The sequence below is a fragment of the Centrocercus urophasianus genome, unplaced genomic scaffold (assembly GCF_019232065.1).
Source record: "Centrocercus urophasianus isolate 14NV4802_14NV808 unplaced genomic scaffold, USGS_Curo_1.0 seq_13, whole genome shotgun sequence".
Lineage (NCBI taxonomy): Eukaryota > Metazoa > Chordata > Aves > Galliformes > Phasianidae > Centrocercus > Centrocercus urophasianus.
This window is the reverse complement of record NW_024884475.1, coordinates 27,410,353-27,415,470: the sequence shown is the minus strand read 5'-3', so window position 1 is coordinate 27,415,470 and position 5,118 is coordinate 27,410,353. Positions and strand designations below refer to the sequence as shown.

General features: G+C 43.6%; 1 protein-coding gene across 6 annotated transcripts in view; it reads left to right on the top strand.

Moving 5' to 3' along the window:
* Positions 1-5,118, top strand: part of MTUS1 (microtubule associated scaffold protein 1) — a 110,889-nt gene that overhangs the window by 331 nt on the left and 105,440 nt on the right. For 4 of the 6 annotated variants that reach the window (XM_042812764.1, XM_042812767.1, XM_042812766.1 and 1 more), the window contains exon 1: positions 345-425. The exons of 1 other annotated variant lie outside the window; for it this stretch is intronic. The gene's annotated coding sequence lies outside the window, so the exon portion shown is untranslated. Of the gene's footprint in view, positions 1-139; positions 226-344; positions 426-5,118 lie in introns of those variants that run through there. One more of the 6 variants, XM_042812761.1, reaches the window with a different exon arrangement.

Below are 5,118 nucleotides of genomic sequence, written 5' to 3'. Positions count from 1 at the left end.
GTGAGCGGAGCGAGGGGCGTCAGGTGCGGCCGGAGGGCGGTGCGGGGCCCCTCGCCGTACGGGACGGGCCGGGAGGGAGCGACGGAGCTGTGCGGCTGCGGGGCACGCTGCGAGGTGGGCGGGCGCCGCGCTGCTCGGGTCGGGCTTCTGAGGGAGCGCCCGAGCCGAGAGCGGGAGGTGGCGATCTGAGAGCCGGCGATCTGAGAGCCGGCAAGAGTACTTCAGGTTTTAAAAGTTTCTTTTTGATAATTGTTTTCAGTTAACGGGAGCTCAGCGTAACGCGTGCGGTGCGGGGGCGAGCCTGGCCGGGCTGCGAGCGCGGGGCCGGGTTGGAGGGCAGGGCAGCGGCACCCCGCTCTCCGTCTCCGCGTTGCCGAGCGGCCGAGCGCCCGCAGTACGCGGTGCGCAACCCGGCGGGAGCGCAGGTGGGTCCTGAGGAGAAGCCCTCACGGCTGTGCGCTGTGGGGTCTGGCGCAGCTGTGAGGGGGAGCGAGGGCGTGCGCTGCTGCTCCGCGCCCGTCTGTGCTGCCGGAGGACAGGAGAGTGCTTGGGAGGGACGCTGAGCTTGTAACCGATACCATGGTTCCGAGGCAGCAGTGCTAATATTTAGGGGGGGGGGGGGCGGCGGAGGGGAGGGGAAAACACCAAAAAGAACCCAAAAATCAACACCTCTTTCCTCCCCGTTTCTTTCAAGTTCTGGAGCAAAGCAGAAAACCGAGCATCCCCTTCTCACCAGGGTTATGCATGTCCTTGCTGCTGGCACAACTCTGGCATCTGACACCAGGGTGAAGGTTGTGCTGGGGCGCTTTGCTTTATTTATTTTCACAAGCTGAGGTGTGACAGGCTCTATGCTATGCTAACCCCCACGTGTGGGATTTGTCTAAGAGATCCACTCCTGCTGTGGCAGGCAAAGCAAATAATTAATGGGCATTTCCAATTCATTGTAAAGTTGAGATAGTTTAAAACTAGCTATAATGTGAATTTTTTTTAATACTGCACCTCACCTAACAAATCAAGTGATACAGAGGTTACAAACAGATGTTCGTGTTTAATCTTTTTTTCTGATGGAACACACAGTACTCTTTGGAGGAGTAAGCTTTGCATAGAATGCAACTTACTTTTGCAACCTGCTGGCTTTTTGTCACTGATGTTTTTGGAGTGGGCGGTGGTGACGAATATGGCTGCAGTCTGGATCTCTAAGTAAAATAGGCACTGAAAATTGCCTGTTCCCATTGACATACATTGTACTTCTGTGGAGGTACAGTGATGCACTGCAGTGGCTGCCCCACGTGAGCTGATACCAGCAATTAGTTCTCTCTGCTAATTACTGTGGGTGAGCAGTAGTTTGCTTTTGAGCTTTGTTTTCATAAAGGTTAATTGTGTTGCGTGGTAACAAGGCTGTATTTAAAATTCACGTGGTCCCTTTTTAAAAATATTGCCGAGTTGTGATTCCTGGCTGAGATCAGTCTGCCTTGTAACTGTGCCTTGTAATTGTAGAAACAATCAGATGGTTTTGATGCTAAAACTGTTCAGCATCATTTGCTACACAATATAAATGTGATTCTGTATATAAAGGTTCCATAGTTTTAAAATATTTGACTGAATGTCAAACTTTTCCTAAATGTCACCTTAAGACTGGTTTCGTAGTATCTTTCTGAGCAGTTTAGGTGAAGGCTTGCTATTTAATTTGAATACATAACTTGGTGCCCCATCCTGTTGGTTTTTTGTTGTTTTTCTTTTTTTTTTTTTTTGCATAGTCACTTCTGAGGAGCTGATTTTGGCTCTAAGACTGACTGTGGTAATGTGATATAAATGCCTTGGCAAAGTGAGAAATGAACAAAGTAATGACATATTTTGGGCTCTTACTTCTAACTCTTGTATTTTGTGGCTTCAAACTTCCATCTGCAATCAAGTATGGAAGAAGTGATTTTTTTTTTTTTTTTTTTTTTTGAAAGCAAAAATTCTTGCACAGATTATCTTGGAAAATGTCGAATATGGTATTTTTTGTAAGTTTCAGAGCTTAGCGTTGAGCTGAGATCTAACATGCCAAGTTACTAATGATCTCAGCAGTCCAGCAAAATAGTGTTACTTGTAATAGAAACTGTGGAATGCAGTTTAGCTGTCTTGATGATGAGGGTTGATTTACATGATTTCATGTATGTGTAACATATATGCATAAAATGTAATATGTTTAACATTCATATAAGATGTGAAGCTGTGCCAGTAGTGCTTTATGATTGGAGGCATCTTGTGCTTGGATGTTGAGCGCCCTGTGAGTGCAAGTACTGTGTTAGATATTGACTAAGCAAAAAATGCTGAAATGATTGCTTACCCAGAAGGCCCTCTCTCTCTTTGGCTCATTTTGTTCTCTTAATTCACTGTTGTAATATAACCTCATTTAACAGTAAATCAGGAAAATCAAGTGTTTCTAAAGCTGCCTATATCCCATGGGTTCTGGGGGCTACCTGGCAAGTTTCTGGGCTGCTCAGGCTGTGCAGGAGTGGGGCTGAAGCAGGGTGAGGTTAATGCTCCTTATTTTGCTTTCTCCTGTGAAAGGAGAAACAAGAGTCAGAGCTTCTTGAGTGTTTACAAGTGTAGCTGGCTGTTGTACAGCTTCTTTTAAACATTCTCACTTTTTATGAGAACAGCCTAGCTTTTTTGGAGGGAGCACTTGCACTGTGGAGTTTCGTCCTTTTCTAACTCCTGTGTGAGGATGTTTTTAGACTCAGCAGTTGTTCTGATAAGGGCATGGGAAAATTTAAGTTGTTTACTGCCTTCTTATTTCCTCTGTTGTCATTGAGATTATTCTGCAGAATATATTGGCTATGCATATTTATATTTTCTGGAAAAAAAAGTCAGTGCTATCTGATAGTTTTCTGTCCTCCAAGTAACAAGATAGTATACTGAATTTTTCTAAAATTTCCACAAGTGTTTTTTTTCTAGTACCAAAAAGTTATTTCAGAATGTAACTTTCCACCAAGCGGTATGAACTCATGTTATACTCCATTAACTTTTCCTTCCCTTTGATTAATTGCTTTAATCCCTAATTATTCTGGCGCTTCTCCACTTAAGTTACTTCCCTTAAACTGCTTTGGTTAGTATTTAGTTGTTGCATCAGGAATAACTCAAGCTGCTGCCAGTATGGCTGTGCATTGTCCACTTCTGTTAGCTCTCCAGTCTCTGCTTTCATTCCCCTGTAGTTGGGTTTTCCTGGCTCTGCCATTTGGTTGGACTTGTGGTTGTTTGTTTTTTTTTTTAATCATAAAATTTATATCACTTTTTTCCTGGTTACTGCAGTCTAAATACCAAGTTGCCAATATGTTTTCAGTAATCTTCAAATATTTGCAGAGGTTTCACCATTGTTTTTTCCATGTTCTTAAATACCTTAATAAAAATGAGTGCTAGCTCATAGACACAGATACACATAACCATGCATGTGTAGGGGAGAGTACTTGGGAATCCTGCAGGAAAGTTAAACCAGTGCACTCAAAACACTAGCAGCTGTGCTGTTAGAACCCACAATGGGTTTTGGTGAATTGACTTGTGCTGCAGGTCCTGCTGGATGTGCATGTGGCTGTTGCCTTTCTGTGTTGACCAACAGCGGCCATAAGTTGCGCAGCGAAGGTAATGCAGTAGGGTGGAACCACTGGAGTGCAATGGCTGATAATTGCTAATAACTGTAATACCTTTTGTTGTAGTTTTCTATACTATCTCTAACAGGAAGAAACAAGAAAACCTTGCTTCTAGTGCCACTTTATTTGCAGTGTTTGACATGTTCACATCAGTGAAGAAGGTGGAGACCTTTTAAAAACAAAACCAGAGCTATGGAAGGAGGAAGTGCGGTTACTTTTAAAGTAACTATTTTCCTCTGATCTCCTGGCAATATGTGGGGTCCATATTGTGTCCTGGGCTTGATATATGTGTTTGATGGCATCTTTGAGTTCTTGATGGAGTGTCTGTTGAAATGGTTCTTTTTTTTCCTTTATGGGATCAGCTGCAATGCCAAATCTACATGACTGGTGAGAAAAATGCTTTTAGTCATGATGTTCCTGAATGTCTGTGGTGATACTCTTGAATGAGTGTATTTGGTGTGATGATTACCTCAGACAAGTCTTTCACCTCAGTTCATCTCCTGTTTGAGTTACAGCTGAAGCTACTGGAGGGACATGCAGATTGATCTCATTCCTAGCATTGAATTGCAGCAAACTGAATGATCTTGACTGAAGAATTTATAGAGTATGATCATTATTCCAGGGGAACTAAGAATCTGTGTGTCAGTGACAGAGTTGTGGTAAAGTGCAAGGACAGGTAAAAAGAAACTCTTTGGAAAGAAGGGCTCTGAGTAAACTTGTCCATCAGCTATGGTTTGTGTGACTGTTATCGAAGTAAACATGATGTGCCTTTTTTTATGTTAACTTTGAGTTTTACCCATATGCCCCTAATGAGTCAAGTGCCACCCATTAGAGGAAATTCAAAGGTAAGGTTTTCCAGGTTTTGGTACTGCTGTCCTCTCTCAGCACAAGGAGGATGTCAAGGGAATTGGCCTACAGCGAGCTGTTGGTGCCCCTAGTCTTGAAGATTATGCATCCTGTCACTGTGCAGGGATGCTCTTTAGCGTGCTTCAGAGTTGCAAGAGGACTGTAGCATAGGTGTTTGGCAGCTCTTTAAATGTGAACTCCTGCCATCAGAATCCTTAGACACTCACTCTGAGTGTAGCTGCCTTTCCTGTGACTGGCCTGTCCTTTCATCCAGTTGAAGCTGAGATCTGTCCGATGTCCTTCCAATTGCTTTTAGCTTGGGGAGGTCTCCTAACCTTCTGGGACAGATTAACAGGAAACTTGGTTGTTGCTGAACTGTGGATAAAGAGTGAGAAACTAGGAAAACTACTTCATGGTTTTAATTACAAATTGTTTGATGAATGATTGTTCTGCAGAAAAGTAGCAAGTATGAATTCTGTAAACTTGGCTTCTTGCTTTGCAAGCTTTGTACAGAACTTCTCGCTTAACCCATGTTAGGTGTTATTCAGTAAGGTTTCCAGTCTGTGGAGCAGTAGCTGTGCACACAGCATGTTAGTACTTGCAAGCTGGGTGTCCAGTTTCAGAGAAGTACAAGGAATTG